Source organism: Phyllostomus hastatus, unplaced genomic scaffold, assembly GCF_019186645.2.
Source record: "Phyllostomus hastatus isolate PE091 unplaced genomic scaffold, TTU_PhHast_1.1 phas_scaffold_21, whole genome shotgun sequence".
NCBI lineage: Eukaryota > Metazoa > Chordata > Mammalia > Chiroptera > Phyllostomidae > Phyllostomus > Phyllostomus hastatus.
This window is the reverse complement of record NW_025334017.1, coordinates 5,186,924-5,204,307: the sequence shown is the minus strand read 5'-3', so window position 1 is coordinate 5,204,307 and position 17,384 is coordinate 5,186,924.

The window sequence follows — 17,384 nt, the reverse complement described above, 5'->3', positions numbered from 1 at the left end:
ATGGTTTTGTCCATGTGTCCTTCATAGTTGTTCCTGAAAACCCTTCCCACTTCCTCCTCTCCATCCCCTCCCACCTCCCCTCTGATACTGTCAGATTGTTCCTAATTTCTGTGTCTCTGGTTATATTTTGCTTACTTGTTGGTTTTGTTGATTATGTTCCAGTTAAAGGTGAGATCACATGGTATTTGTCCCTCACCACCTGGCTTTTTTCACTTAGCATAATGCTCTCCAGTTCTATCCGTGCTGTTGCAAAGAGTAGGTGCTGTTTAACACTTCTTACAAAATGTTGAATATAAATGATGATAGAATTCATGTCCTGTTCTCATTGAAAAAAATAATTATGATTTCCTCATTGAATATATTGTTTACTGCTAGTTTTCTTTTTTAAAAAATATTTTTTTAATTTTTTAAATTTATTTTTAAAGCAAGGGAAAGGGAGGGAGAAAGAGAGGGAGAGAAACATCAATACATGGTTGCCTCTTGCATGTCCCCTACCAGGGACTTGGCCTGCAACGCAGGCATGTACCCTGACTTAGGAGTGAATCAGAGACCCTTTGGTTTGCAGGCCAGCGCTCAATCCACTGAGCCACACCAGCCAGGGCATACTGCTGGTTTTCTAATCAGGTTAGGAAATTTCTTTTGATCCAAATTTATTAAAGATGGCAACCCTGTGGTACAATGACAGCACGTCTGACTCCAGATTAAATTTATTAAAGATGTTTATTATGAATGGGTGGAATTTGATCACATGCTTTTGTGAATTTATTACATCTGTGCAGGTAATAATGATATACTCATTATCATTTAATCTGGAGGTTGGTAAACTACAGCCTGTGGGACAAATCTGACCTATGTTTATGAGTAACATACTACTGGAACACAGCCATATCTGTTCATTTACATGTTGTCTATGGATGTTTTTCTACTGCAGAACAGAAGTGAGAAGCCAGGCAGAACCATACTGCCCACAAATCCTATTATTTACTACCTGGCCCTTTACAGAGTTTATTAATCCCTGTTTTAATCATTTAATATGGTGTTGACATAACTGGATTTTCTTTGTTAAGCTTCAAATATCAGAAATATATTGGTATAAACCCTACTTGATCATTACATATGATCATTCTTCACATTTCTAAATTCAATTCAGTTTTGTTGGGAGGAGGTTCATACTGAAAAGAAATATTTGTATACAGGGTGGGCAAAAGTACATTTACAGTTGTTTGTACAGAAAATAACATAATAATTAATAAATAATATGAAAATAAACTCTGTTTTGTGTAATCTACTTTAGCCCCACCTTGTATTATCCTTTTTTTACTTGGAAATTCAGGTTACATAATTATATTTCTTTAGCAAATGTTGCATGATGTTTAATACATAACAGACATAAGCCACAGCACCATGCAGCTATTAACTCACACTAATCTCATTAAATGATTTAGGAAGTGTTCCTTTTTTTTTACTCTCTGAAAGAATTTGTGTAAGCTTTACTTTTCTGATTTGTAAATATCTGGTTGAACTTATTTATCTGTTTTTAAAAATCTGGGTTTAGTTTGGAGGAAATATTTTAAAATACTGGTTCAATTTTTAAAATTATTACAAGACTAGTTAGGATTTTTATCTATTTTTAAGTCATTTTTTGAAATTTATATTATTAAAATGTATTAATTTTACCTTAATTTTTCCAAATTAATACTGCTTTTATTGGTCTCATAATATCTTGTTATTATCTAATATATTTATAGTTACTTCCCATTTTCATTCCTAACATTTTTTACTTTTCTCCCCTATCAGTCTTTCTCGAGACTAAGGTCTTTTAAAATAACATTTGTTTGTTGTTGTTGTTGTTGTTGTTGTTGTGCTCTATTTTTACTTTTGTTGTCTCTGTCATTGATTTTCTATTTTTATCAATATTTTTATCCTTTCTCTTTTTTTAGGTTTCTCTCTTTTTAACTTCTAACTGCTTGACTCATTAAATTTTAACTCTTCTACTTTACTAATATAAGCAATTAGACTATAAATTCTCATTTAAGCACTGCTTTAATTTTTAAAAGCAACTTTTAAAACACAGTATTTTTATTACGATTCATTTATATTTATTTTCTAATTTGCATTGTAACTTTTCTCTGAACCATAGCTTAAAGTATATTTTCTTACTTTTCAAATGTATATAATAGTGAGTAAAAAAATTAGAAAACTAATGAAATTTACAAAAACATGATTTATAGCATAATATATGCTCAAATTTTATAATCATTCTCTATGGTTCAGTTTCTAAATGTTCATTCAAGCCTGTTAATTATGTTGTTTAAATCCTCAATATCCCAATTGCTTGTTTTGGCCAATTATGAAAGAAGAGTATTAACAATGCCCACTATATAGTTGATTTGTAAATCCTCCCTTGAAGTTCTATTGATTTTTATCTTATATTATTATGCTACTTTATTAGGTGCATACAAGAATAATTTTATTATATTTCTAGCCAATTTATTTTTATCCAATGTAGTTACTAGTGACCATTTCTGGCCTTAAAGTTTTTTCCCTGCTACCAATATAGCTTCTCCTACTTGTTTTTTGCCAAGTAAACAAAAAACACTCTTGCTATTTTGACTAAAAGAGATTTAATATTAAGAATTGTTTGCACAAGTAATTGAAGAACTAAGAGGCAGAGAGGGGCCAGAAAGGCACCTAGAGGGTAGCAGCAGTAAGAAGATGCTACCATCCCTATAACTGGAATAATAGTGAGGGGAGTTGGTGTTCCAGAGTCCAGAAGAAGATTCTATCGGGCAAGAGCTGCACATCAGGAGCTAAAAACACAGAGGGTGGGGCTTTCCAACGGAATTAGAGCTGCAGAGAAAAGAAACTTCTAGAACCCCTATTTGAAATAACTGTCTTCCCCCTTCCTTCTGTCCTCTTGTCTTCAGCAAGAGCTTCCCATTGGCCCAAATGACTAAGTTAGAGGGCAAAGTAACCTGGGGATAGTGGTCCATGTGGAAAGCAGTAGAGCAAGAGGAAGCATGAGGGATGGATCTGAGAACAAACAAACATCTTCGTGGCACTCACAGATTTGCCTGCTGTATATTTTTCTAACCGTTTTCCAGTCTTTTTGTGTCCTTCTGTTTTGGATGTTATTGACATTGATGACAGTTTATTGACTATCATTTGTTTTTGTTGACAGTCTAGGTGAATATTTGTATCCTTTAGATTTTTTATGTGTTTAGTTTGGATTTATTGAACTTTTTGTGACTTCTGCCCTCACCCCACATTTCCCTCTGCTAGTTGAGAAATATGCTTTGGTTCATCTCAGGACCATTGATCCTTCTAATTGAAATACATGCTTTTTGTTTTGGGGGGATGTTTGACGTGTGCTTGATAATAATAAATGTTCTACATTTTTATTGGTCTGAAATGTTCTTATGTTACCTTCACTCTTAGAATATAATTCAAAATTGAAGGTTATTTTTCTTTCAAGCACTTTTCCTTTGGTTTCTATGATGATTGCTAAGACAGCTACCTATTTAATTATCTTTCCTTTTCAGGTTATCTGCTTTTTGTTTTGCCATTTCACTAAGATGTACCTACTTAAGTCTAACTTCAAGAGGCAGAATCATACAGGAGTTAAGAGCATGAACTCAGGAGCCAGCCTGTAACTATAATTTGCTAGCCATAAAACCTTGGGCATGTTGTTTAAATTTTCTGCGATTCAATTACTTCACATGTTGTGATCATAAAGGCATTAATCTATGTCAACTTCTCAGAATTTGGCCTGGCTTGTGTTGAACAATTTTTTACCTTTTCTTAACCCCATTTTGTTCTTTCTTGTGATTCATTGGACTTCCTAAATTTAAAGTTTGTTTTCTTTTCATATTTATAGATTTAAATATTTTTCTCTCTTATGTTTTTTTCTGTTGTATGCTGAAATACCCACTCTAACCTTACTGGAGCATCTCACTCTATTATAGAAGTCTCCTAACTCTCATTTTTTTAGACAGCTTTTTCAGTTTGCTGAGTCTCTCTACAACTATTTCTAATTTATGGTTTAATCATTTTGTTTAGTTTCTAATTTCATTCCTATGAATCTCTATTTTATTTATCAAATCTCACTGGTCAATTTTAGTAGCTCTTTTTATGTTTTCATGCCTTCTTTTTAAAGACCTGTTAAACATACTCTTCTGTATTTTTATCAGTTAATTCTAACATTTAGTAATTAAAGATCTGGTTCTATAACTTTTTGTTTGTTTGTTTGCTTGTTTGTTTGTTTAATGTGACTCCCACTGAAATAGCCTGGTTTCTCCTGTATCTAGAAATACTTTCTGGAATGCCAGCTGTAGAAATTAGCTGAGCCTAGTTTTTAAGTGCATTTCTCCAAGGCTGTACTTGCTTTTGCTTCTTCTGAATGGGGTTAAAACCTGAAATTAAAATTCAATATTATGTGCTGTCTTGATATCTGAAGCGTAGAGGGCTTCAAATGACCTAACTACAACTCTCCTTCCCCACTCTAACCCTTTGGATAATGTCCTCCAGCCAAACAACCTTACTTATCATGGAGACCAAGCAAAATACTCGATTATCACTGAATAATGGGCATTAGCTCCCTGCCAGCCTGAAGAATTATTCAAAGACGCCAGTTACATCCTCTCACAGGAAATAGGGTCATCCCAGATTCTTAAGACTGCCACTCACAGCTCTGTTTGCTCACTCTCTTTTCACGTGCAACCCCTGAGTGACCCTGGATGACACAGTGTTCTCCTCCCCCAGGCTGTGAGTGTGTGTGACTAATAAATTGCTGTCTTTCTGTCCAGTGTTGAGTGCCCTATGTTCTGCCATCCTCATTTCCCTAAGAAGGGAAGCTCTCTCTCACCAAAAGGATGAAGAGGCAAAAAGAACACTGGGTTCTGAGCTTGGTGTTAACATGTAACACTTCAAATAACTTAGGAATTTGGAGAGTCATCTTGCCATGTAAATTCAGGCCTCAACCCAGGTAAGTGTAAGCCACATTCATACCTTCATTTGAGGAAATTGTTTTCTCCCTCTTTTTTTTTTTTGCTCAAAGACAAATGGACAAACATCCTGGGGCAGGTGGGGTGGGGGATGCCCTTCAGTGAGTCCTCTTTTTATGTGAGCTTCTCCAGTTTGACTTGAGCCTATTCAGTCCCATGGTTTATTTCTTATCCCTTATACAAGGCTATCTCCTAGCATGTGCTTACTCATTATATAGTTTCCCCCTTTCTTGCCATTTCTGTAGAATTCAATCATTGAATCCTATCAAAGTTTTATATTTTACAGAAGCTCCATCATGTATTAAAAATATTTGTTTATATATATTACACAGCTGTATTTTTAATTTTTGTCTTACCAAGAGGGGATCTTCTAAACATTTCTCTCCCACTGTCCCTGTCTCCTAGTCTCTCTCTTGTTCTGACTTGCTCTCTTGCTCTATTTCTCTCTCTCTTTCTCTCTCTCACATACACACATACATGCACACAAAAGCAAAGTTGAATCTTCCTGTCATTGTGTTCTTCTAGCATGTGATTATTATTGGTCCCGCAGCATTTAATCATACAATTGTAGTATAATTTAGTTAAGAATTCTGTTTTCAGACACAAAGATTTCAGAAATCTTAATATTTGTACAGTTATAAATAGTGACACAACTAATACCCTTGTATAAAAACCTATCTCTAATTATTTTCTTAGAATAGATTCTTGGATGTGTTATTATCCTGACAAAGGGTATGAACTCTTTCAGGGCTCTTGATGCATTTTGCCAAATTGCTTTCTAGAAATGTTGTAGCAATTTACAATTCACTGCAGTGTGTGATGGGTGAAAAGTGATGTATCATTGACGATTTAATGTGCATTTACTGATTACTTGTGAGGTTAAACATTAACGAAGTGTGCTATATGTTTAACCAATTTCCTTCTAAGAATATCAAGTGATTTTAATTATCCAGTTGGGGCTTTCTTCATGTCTTCATTCGAAATATTTGTGATTCTTACTCCAAACACAGCATTGTGTTAAAACTGAGGATTAGCTCAGTATCCCAGCATCTTTCAATACCCATGGAAAAACTGGCAAATAAGGGAGCAGTTATGTAATGATGCAAGGAAATGTAGCGGCAAATGCAGGCTTCTGCTCAGCGAACCCCCTGCTGTACAAAATAAGTAAATAAATAAAACTCTTGATTCATGGCTTTGAATAATCAGAATTAATCTTAATATAATTTCATGCTTTCTATTAAAAAGGTAAACACCATATTGAAATCTGACTTTAAATGATTTTTAATTTGGCAGTTTTACAAGTAATATTGTTTTTGTACCCCAGACGGTTTGGAGGTGCACCAGCATCTTGCTCAACTCCACTGCTTGTTTCCATTATCTCTGGGGAAGGATCTGCTAGTTGTCACCTGAAGGTATTCTAAGACATCATTTAATGAACTATTATAGTTTAATATAACTGGTAAAACTATCAGATTTTCTCTTAGTTTTAGTCATCACATTCTTATGAAATTAAATTTTGGCTCCTAAAAGGATACCTTTCATGTGATACAGTCCTTGCAACAGCCGTTCATTTGTATTTTCATTGAATTATTATTCACAATAATTTCTGATTCAAGAGAAGGCCACTCATATGACAATGTGGCCATCTCAGTGAAATTGTGTGATATCCTCAATAGGATGTTCCTTCAAATCTCAGATAAAAAGCTTTACACCTTTTCATCGCCTTTACATCCAGAGCCAAGGGGCCAGCTGAGCATGTGTGCTACAGGCAAGAAGAATAACATGTACACACATCTCGTTTGTCTACATAGCCGGCACTGGAGAACAAAAGGGAAATTATATATATATTTGTACTTCAAACAATAGGACCAGGTAAAATTATATGCAGAAAAAAGTAGACTGTGTACCAAAAAGCTGTTTTATTTAGGACATTTTGTGTTTTATTATGATAATTTTACACTATTTTCCCCAGTGGACTGGCTTTGTGAAGGATCTGTTTGCTTTGTAGGTTGCCAGAACCAAGAAGTGTTCTGCCTCATCTCAGTCACCACAGGCCTAATCCTGGGAGATGTGATGGGCTATCAAAGTATCCTACACTATTTCTGACAATTTGAAAGAAATCTTTTATTTAGGGGAAAAGAGAGAGAAAAATAAAGAAGAAAAGGGTAGGAAGGAAGTTGGGGAAAAGAGAAAAAGAGAGGAAAGAGCATACAGGGCAGCTAGGCACCTGGGCCTCTGGTCTCAGCTGTGTTCGCTTGTACCTCTCTAGTCAGCTTGCTGATCTTGGTTGGTTTCTTTCAGAATGCTGGCCTGAGCTCGTTCTAACAGTGGCAGCACAGCTTAAAAAAAAAAAGAAAAGAAAAAGAAAAAGAAAGGAAGAAAGAATATATGCAAAGCCTCTTGAGTTCTGGACTTGTAACTAAGGCACTATATTTTCCACCATTTTCAATTGTTCAAAGTCCACTATAATCTAGTCTTAAGGAATTATGGAAACAGTTTCCACATTCTGATGAGAAGAACTACAAAGTTCTATTGAAAAGGGTATGGATAAGAAAGGGGTAAAGAATTGGGATTATTTTTGAAATCTATCTACCCAATGATAACAATTGTTTATGATGAAAATGTATATTTTGTTCTTCTTAATTTTTCCTTGAGTTCATCATATCCTTAAATGTAGCTTGAATAAAAACAAATCATGCTATCTTTATCTCCAACTTTGCTATGTTATAACATCTTTCTGGGTCAGTTCATATCTTTTAATATCTGCATAGGATTTACTAAATCAATGTGTCATAATTTATTTAACTATTTCCCTATCAGGTAAAAATACAGTTGACTTTTTTTTCCCTAGTGCAAGCATATCTTTATAAGAACATATTTGTATACTCATGACTTTAATCATAAAAATTTGTTTCCTAGAAGGGTAATTTATGGTTCAAAGGGTATACACAATTTTCATTCTCATGAACTAAATTTACTTTATAGAAAGGGGCTAGTCTTGGTGACATATTTGCCAGAGTAATTAATGCCAGTTGCTGGAACAAATAACCATAAAACATAGTGATGTAGCACAAGGAAAGTTAGGTACATGTCAGACAATCATCTTCAACAGGTCTGCTCCGTGCCAGGAACCCAAGCCTCTTCCGCCATGTGCTCTTGCCACCTCAGAAAGTGGCCTCAGAAGACCTTCACTGAATCTTTTGTATTTAACAAGCTGCCAAGAAGAGAAACAGTTAGGGTAAGGAAATAATGGGAAATATCATTAGGCCAAGCTTGAAGTGGTTTATTTTCTTCAAAAGGAGAAGACAATCATCTATAAGCCAAAGAAAAAAGATGACAAAGAAATCAATCCTGTCAACACCTTGATTTCAGACTTCTAGTGTCCAGAATTGTAAGAAAATAAAATTTTGTTGCTTAAGCCACCTACTCTGGGGTAGTTTGATATAGCAGCCTTAGCAGACAAATACGGTCTACATAATTTCACATAAAATATGTGCTGCCAAACACCTTTATCCTCTTTCAGACTACTTGCTGTACATAAATCTCCCCAAATCTCTTTATTATTTTATTTTATTTTTTTGCTGGAATATTTTTAAGCTTTTGTTTATACCTTTAAAAATTGGATGGGTCAAGGTGATTGTTATTTACACTTTCTTGATTTCTAGTGAGAATAAGAATGTTTTTTGCATGTTATTGACCATTATTATTTGCACTTCCCCTTCTGTAAATTGTGCCACTCATCTATTTTTAATCATTTTGCTCTTCTTATTTTTAATTGGAAGAAATTATTTGTATATTTTACATAACAACACTTTGTTGAGTAAGTTGCAAAGATTTTCTTCCTGTCATTTGTATTTTGACTTGGTTTTTGAGCTTGTCTGACTTGTAAGTGCTTTACATTTTTTTCACTTATAGATGAGCTCCTATGTTCCAGACAGTAAATGCTGCAGGAGATAGCATGACAAGCCTGTCAGAATCCCTGCCCTCAAGAAGATTATAGCTTTGTGAAACAGGTTGAAACAGGCACACAAATATGCCTAATACACAGCAGCACGTGCGAGACGTCACAAAAGGGGAACAACAACTCAGGCCATGGTGAGGAGGTGAGGAAAGACTTGACTTCACAATGACAGTGTTATTTGTGGAGCATCTGTTCACATCAGGTGAGCCAAGAAAATATGTCTAACTAATACATGAGACACATTTGTTAGAGCTTCCCCACCCACGGCATCTTAAAAAGCAAGCTCAAGTATTCATTTCTTTGGGTGATTATGTTTAAGGATAGCATGGTGAGTAACGAAGTGCAGAAATATTAGGCTAGAAAAAGAGGGAAAGAAAATTGATCTCCCCTTCAGGCTTCTAGAAAAAGCTAAGAGAAGAGCAAGCTCTGCAAGGTGGCAGAGGCCAAACTCCAGCCTCTGGGCTTTGCTTTCTCCCAAATGCCCAACCTAGGACCTGCACAGGCAGGTGATGAACTGTGGGCCCTTGCCAACCCTGGATGACTCCCTTGGCCTTTTGGCACAAGCTCAGGAGCATTCAGGTTATTAAATGCACACATGTCTGTGTGCTCTAGAGACATCAAGATTCATTTTGGCCATGCCTGTGAACACGCAGTTTTGCATAGTGAAGAATAGACTTGCAGAGGTACCATCTTGGGCTAATATACTGGCTGGCACTTAGTTACTGTGGGATTTCCCTACTTGGCCATTTTACCTCTCTGTGCCCCAAATTCTTCTCCAATAAATTAGGATATAATAATAGAGTCTACTTTGTGAGGTAAAAAATTAAATGGGATAACACATATAAGGAGTTTAAACCAGTGCCTACTCCTACTGTAAATAAATGTTATAGTCTTTGTGAATTTACCTGCCATAAGGTATTCATTATACTCTTAGCATCCCAGTCATATTGAGAACTATTCCTCAAAGTCTGGCAAATAGCAGAACTTGTATTTAGACCCAGGCTGGTGGGCATCTGGGCTCTTAATCTCTGCACCATCCTCTTCACCACCAGAAAGTACACACTAGCCAAGAGATTAGAAGCAGATTTTCTATTCTCTTGGAAGAAATTGTTACTTGCATTGAACTAGTTTCAATAGAAAGGCAAAGCCAAAGAGATGACACTATTTGGGAGGAGGTGGAAAAAATTTTCCTCAATACACAGTTTTCTTCTAAGCCTGCTTAACTGGCTAGGTCAATGAAACCATAGACCTACCTTTATTTGCAAGTGCTGATAGACCAAATAGAAGGGCAAACTTGCTGGCTGAAGTTGTTTTGGTACAATCTCTCTCAGCCTGGAAAAGGAGGCTAACATTCTTATAAGTAGCTAGCACTCACTGCCATTGGAACTGGACCACTCAGCGGGCAGCGGACAAGGGCCACAGAAAGAGGCCAACGTGGCCTAGAGTTCTCATTTCTGTACGATTCTTTTTCTGTCTGATCACTTAGCAATGGGTATTATTTAATCTGATTTGTCGTCTCTACATCCTGCCAGAACCTCACAGTCTCAAAATATTTTAAAGACAGGAAACTGTACACTGGTTTGTAAAGTCAAAAACCTACTTAAGATATTTTTAACAGAGCACTGCTGAGCTGAAAAGTGGCTCTCCAGCAAGATCGTGGAGACGTGCACACTGACTTGAAACATCAAATTGTAAAAATAAACTCAACTCAACTGTAAACAGGGGACAATTGCAGATAATTCAGGGGAATTTTGACAGTTATTAAAGGGCATTGCAAAAGAGACTTCCTGTTCTGTCTGTACCCCAGAAAAAGCCCAGCCACTGAGGAAAAAATTGATTGACGTGTATCCCCAACTGCCGTAGGGGGATTCAGGGCTGCCTCATTGCTCTGCCAGTTCTTTCCCATATTCCACAAATAAATACAATAATGCTTTCAATTGGAGCACGTGGTTACTTTATGTGGGATCAGATTAAGTTAGTGTTATAATGTAGACTCCTTTTCTTAATTTTCAAGCCCCAACAATGAAATTAGAAAGAAGTTTTCCAGCTCCCTTACTTTGTCCAGCTTATTGAAGGCCCAGAATAAAGCCCTGGGCTCTAGGCCAGCTTTATTCCAAATCCCACATCCTTGGGTCTAAATCCACCTTTGCCACCTTTGAGTCACTGAGCAGGGCTTCAAACTCCAGGTCTTCACATTGGGCAACTCAGTCCAATAGTATAGTAAATGTAATTTTATGTATATGTCTTTATGTCTGTATGTACAGATCCTGAAAGAATTCAGATAGCCAGTAGCTGATAAGATCAAAATAAATTTATTAAAGGGATGCTCTTAAATAGGTATATGTTCCCACTCTTTGAAACTAATGTCACAGACAAAATGAAACTCCCCCCCCACCACCACCCACATACTGTCAGTCTTATTAGGACAACTTTTATGTTTTAGCGATTAAACCTATTTTATATAGCTGGATCAACAGCTAGTCTTTCTATTAGAGAGACAACCAAGTCCAGGGGTGAAGTGCCATTAGCTGCCCATGTTCAAATCCTGGCTCTACAGCTTACTGTGTTTATGAACTTGTTATTATTATTTTGTCCACACATAATGAAGAGAAAGAACTTATTAGAACTCAATTCAATTAAACAATTAATTATTGAGGACTTATTACATTTAAGAAACTGTGTTTGGCATTGCAAGGGCTTCAGAGATAAATAGACCATGGTTATCCTGCTTCAACAACTTACTGAGAAGGATGATAGAGTCAAATATGCAAAACCTTAGTAGAGGGGGAATATGAGAAGTCTCATGAAAGACTCACCAATAAAGACTTCAGGAGTGAGAGCAGGGGAAGCCCAGATCCAGTTGGAAGGACCAGGGGGAGTTTCAGGAAGGTAGTGTCAATTAAGATAAAAACAGAAGCCAGAGAGTAATGATGATAACATGAGGAAGTAGGAGGCAAGGCAGGACATTGCCCAGGAACAAACACAGAGGAGTCAGAAAAAGTCAGGGTATGTTAGAAGACTATGAAGTGATTTTATCTAGTAGAAACACAAAAATTAAGAGAAATAAGACTAAGAAGGTGAGCCAGGGTCTGGAGTATTGGCCATGGAATCCTTAGTTAATTAACTCCAAAATTAATAAAAATGGGCAACATCACTGATGTATACCAAGCATCTCTGGAAGATTCTAGAAACAGTAAATACTGGCTTAAACTTTAGATCCAAAGATCCTAAATCAATAGGAAGCAAACTTACGAGTTTTCTTATGTGAAAATAACAGATTAAACTTTAAATGGAAATTTATAAATTATTTACAATTTTTTAAATATGTGTTAGAGCTTTATCACATTTTACCAAGTGGCAGCCTTTCTGAAAGAACTCTTTTGCAGGAACTGAAATAATTAAATTGAAGATTCAGTGTACTTTTTCAATCATTGCATTAAAAAATTCATTCAGGTTTTTTTCTGAGGAAGAGATAAACCGCTGCTAAGGAAGTGGCTGAATCTTTTTCTAAACTACTGTATTCACCATAAAAATGACATAGTCCCAAATAATACCTAATAGAAGCTGGTTACCTCAAAATCAGAAAAAAAAACCTTGCCCTTTCAAAACTAGCTTTCAGAGGAGAGAGGTTTGGGGGAGTTGAGAGAAAAAGGTGAAAGGATTAAGCCATATATATAAATTTTTTATTTTAATTCCTGTTCAAGTACAGTTTTCTGCCTTTTACTCTCATCCTAGCCCCTCCCCACCTCCCTCCCGTTTCCACCCCCACCCTTGTTATTGTCCATGTGACCTTTATACTTGTTCCTGCAAACCCTTCCCCTTTTCTGCTGAAATTCCCTCCCTTCTCCCCTCTGGTCACTGTCAGCTATTCTCTATTTCAGTGTCTTTGGTTATATTTTGCTTGTTTTTTTTTTTGTTTTGTTGATTAGGTTCCTGTTAAAGGTGAGATCATATGGTATTTGTCTTTTACCACTTGGCTTATTTCACTTAGCATAATGCTTTCCAGTTTCATCCATGCTGCTGCAAAGGGCAGGAGCTCCTTATTTCTGCCTGCTGCATAGAATTCCATTGTGTAAATGTGCCATAGTTTTTTGGTCCATTCATTTACTGATGGGCACCTAGATTGCTTCCAACACTTAGCTATTGTAAATTGTGCTGCTATGAACATTGGGGTGCATAGATTCTTTTAGATTGGTGTTTTCAGAAAAAAGGTGAAAGGATTAAGCAAAAATATATATATTTTTTAAAAACTAGTTTTTTGTACTTGTTTCTATACCAGATATTGGAAATACAAAGCTGATTGAGATATAATCTAGAACCAAAGAAGAGTTTATAAACAAATCCTTACAACACAGTAATGAAGAAATACACAGTGTGTCTGTTGGGGGAAGGAAGGCTAAACCCAACTTCTCCAAAGTAAGATTTGATTTGGGTCTTGAAGGTAATAGGGTCTGCCACGTGACTATGCAGTAGTGGGATGTTCTTCCTAGACCGAGGAAACAGTAGGTACAGATGCTTGAAAATAAAGCAAGCACATGTGGTTATTTATTTTCAGGAGAGCAAGTGGTTTGGTGTGTTTGGGTATCAGAAAGTTGTTCAAAGTGCTGAAGCATAGGAATGGAGTTCTGCAGGTTTCTTTCAGACCGATAGTCATGGTGGGCATATAGAGGCTAAACTGTAGGCAAGAAGACCTAGTGGGAGGCTACTGCAAAAGTCCAGGTGAGAAATAAGAAATAATGAGAACCATGGTTAACCATGGTTATTGACTATAATTATTAAACAAAATATGTATTCCAGGATGAAGTTATTTGTAAAGATATTGTATTTATCAAGATGTATATGCATGTCCTGAATCTGAATGACTGAAGAAATTATTTCACCCTTTATAAAGGTTCGAGCTGATATAGCTGGTAGAGAGTTGGAAACAGGCACCTGAAACTCAGAAAATGGAAAAGAAGTATAGATTTGAAAAGAACTGGAAAATAAGTTGTAGTTGAAGCTATGAAAACAGATGACCCTCCAGAGGAGGGTATAGAGAGGCTTCTGTAAACCCAGAGCATATCTGGAGCACTCAAGCAGTGTTTGTTGAGTGTTGAGGGAATGGATGAATGTGTACCATTCTCTCCCGGAATGGTCTTCTCCTTGGACTCTATGACTCCACATTCCCTTGGTTTTACTTATTCATCTGTTTCTTTTCCTGCTGTTCTCTTTACCTATTTGTTCTCTTCACATGGTGGTCCCCATCTGTCTAACTACAAGGATAAATATAGCAGGTCCCTTGGTTCAGAGGCTTCACGATCTAATGGGATCTAATTTTTTTAATGCTCCAAGAACAGTTTAATAAGATGAGCAATAAAGCATGCTCAGCAAAGCAGACAGGTATAAAATTAATTGAAATCTTAGCCAGAATGATCTCAATAGAAAATATGTCAGGAGCAGAAATCCAGATTGCTGTGGGTTGGAGAAAGAATAAGTGAGGTAAAAAAGAAGAGATAGAGAATTATCTCAAGAAGTTTCACAGCAACTGGGTAGAAGGAGATAGAGCTGTATCCGGAAGGGGATGCAGAATCAAAAGTTGTTTTGATTGAATGAGAGGGGTTGTGGTTGTGGAAAAGGTGAGTGTTCTTTAGACCAAGAACCCAACAAAACACAGAAAACATTGTCTTTGACCTCAAGGAGCCATTTATTAAAGAAAACAGACATGTAAGTTGACCAGGACAGTAGAGTGTGATTGATACCAGGACCAGCCCGGAATGTGAGAGTTGGCGGATCTGTGAAGCCTTCCTGAAGGTGATGAAGACCTGATGCCTGACCTGAGTTGCAAAGATAAATAGAAGCTTTTCACTCCAAGACCAGGGAGAAGGGGATGCTGGACAGAGGAAACAATGGGAACAAAAGCAAAGAAGTATTAAAAAAGCGAGGGTTACAAGTTATTTGTTTTTTCTGCCCCCTGTGGAATGTATTTTCATTTTATTTGCATTGTTTTCTGAAAAGCACATTTTTTATTTTCTTTAAATTTAACTTATCAAATTGTATTTTGTGCCCTATGGAAGCTGTGTCTAACCCAAGTCATGATTTTATACTACATATTTTCTTTTCTTTTCTTTTTTTTAGTTTTAGCTATCATATTTAGGATTGTGTTCTATTTCGAGTCAACTTTTGTATATGGTGTGAAGTAAAAGTTTATTTTGCATATTTATTTATGCAAAAAGTTTATTTTGAATATTTGATTGTTACAGCATAATTTGTGAATTATGTTGTGAATTCACATTGAATTACCTTGGTACTTTTGTGGAGAATCAATTAACCATGTATTAATAGGTCTATTTCCAGACTTCCACTTTGTTCAGTCGATCTACGTGTCTAGAAAACTAATATCATGTGGTCTTAATTTTTTAAAACTTTACAGTAAGTCTTAAAATCAAGTAGTATAATTCTTCCAACTTTATTCTTTTTCAAAATTGTTTTGGTCCTTTGCATTTCCATAAAAATTAAAATAAATATATTCTTTTCCAGGAAAACAAACTAGGATTTTTACTGAAATTTCCTGTAGATTATTTTAGGCAGAATGGTATGCTAACTACATTAAGGACATCATACTATGAGCATGACAGAGCTCTCTCATTATTTAGATCTGTTTAATTTTCTCAGTATTGTTTTGCAACTTTTAGTGTGAAGTTTATGCCTAAGTACTTGCTACTTTTGATGCTATTATAAATAGACATTTTTCAATTTCTAATTGTTATTAGTGTATAGAAATAGAATTATTTTTATATATTGACTTTGTATCCTACAATCTTGATAAAATAACTTACTAGTTTTAGTAGCTTTTTTTGTAGCATCTAATACAGAACTTACACCCAGAATATAAAAAGAGCTAATACAACTCAGCAATGAGTGGACAAACAATTCAATTTTATAAAGGGAAAATCTCTTAGTAAATTCTTCATAAAGGAGATACACTAATGAGAAACATATGAAAAGCTGCTCACCATCATTAGTCATTAGGAAAATTTAAATTCATAAAATATGATTACAAACCCAATGGAAAGGCTAAATTTAGAAGGTCTCATAATGCCAAGTGTTGGCAAGGATTTTAAGCAATCAAAACTCTCATGCATCTCTGGTAAAAATGAAAAAGGGTAGTCATTTATAAAATCAGTTTGACAGTTTCTTATAAATGTAAACATACTTTTGCCATAAAATCTGGCATTCACATCCCTAGATATTTATGCAAAGGAAATGAAAATATATGCTCATATGAGTACTTGTATTGGGGTTTTCACAGAAGCTTTATTCATAGTAGTTAAAACTGGAAGAAATTCACATACTCATCAATTAGCAAATAGATAAAAAAATGCTGTGTTATATTCATAATGGAATAGTACTCAGCACTAAAAGCGCAAGCTGCTAGTAGACATCACAATGTGGATGCATTTCAAACACATCATGCTAAGGAAAAAAACCAGACATGAAAGGCCACATACTGAAATATTCCATAGTACATTTTGGGGAAAAAAAAAACTGGAGTGACAAAAATCAGGTCAGGGGTTTCTCGGGTCTGGGTGTTGGAGAGAGGATTGCCTGCAAAGGGGCCCAAGGGAACTTTTTGAACTGATGGGGCCATTGTGTATGTGACTGTGGTAGTAGTTCACACTTACAAGCGTTTCTCAAAACTCTTTAAATTGTCCATCTAAAATTAGTACATTTTTATAGATAAATTATTCTTTGATGCATTTGCTTCCAAAGAAATCATAGGGTATTTAAGTTAACGCAAGTACAGGTCCATAATCCCTTATGTGAGACCTTACAGGGCAAATGTGCTCAAAATGAACAATTTTTGAATTTCTGAAAGCTTATACTGTATATTACATACAGGGGTGGGCAAACGTAAGCGCCCTGTGCCATTGTGACAGTCTTTCGAGTTAATAAAGCTATTGCAATAATCATTACCTGTATTTCTTTCTCCATGCAAACAACTGTACACCTATTTTTGCTCACACTCAAACATTCCCCTGATGCAGGATTTGAAAAAGCACCCCATAATCAAAAGCAGTACATTTCTGCAGCAAAATGTATGAATATTCACTGAGTAGAATCAATAAATTCTGTAAAAAGCCTCTTGTCAATTTAGATTAGATGTTGCTTCTAGATATTGCTACCAAATGTGTCAGGAAAAAAAGTACATTTTCAGAGCTAAAGAATCTCAGGATTGAGATCAAGGGGCTGGGGTCCTATCCAAGCAGTTTGGTGTTTTCTATCATTTAAAATGTGGGGATTGGGGCTGAGGGAAGGGAGACTGTAAGAATGGCAAAACAGAAAGCTGGAGACAGAGCTAGATCACAAAGGGCCACACATGAAGCTTAATATTCTTCTGAATTTATGTATATACCACATGAGTACTAAAATGGCAGATTAAC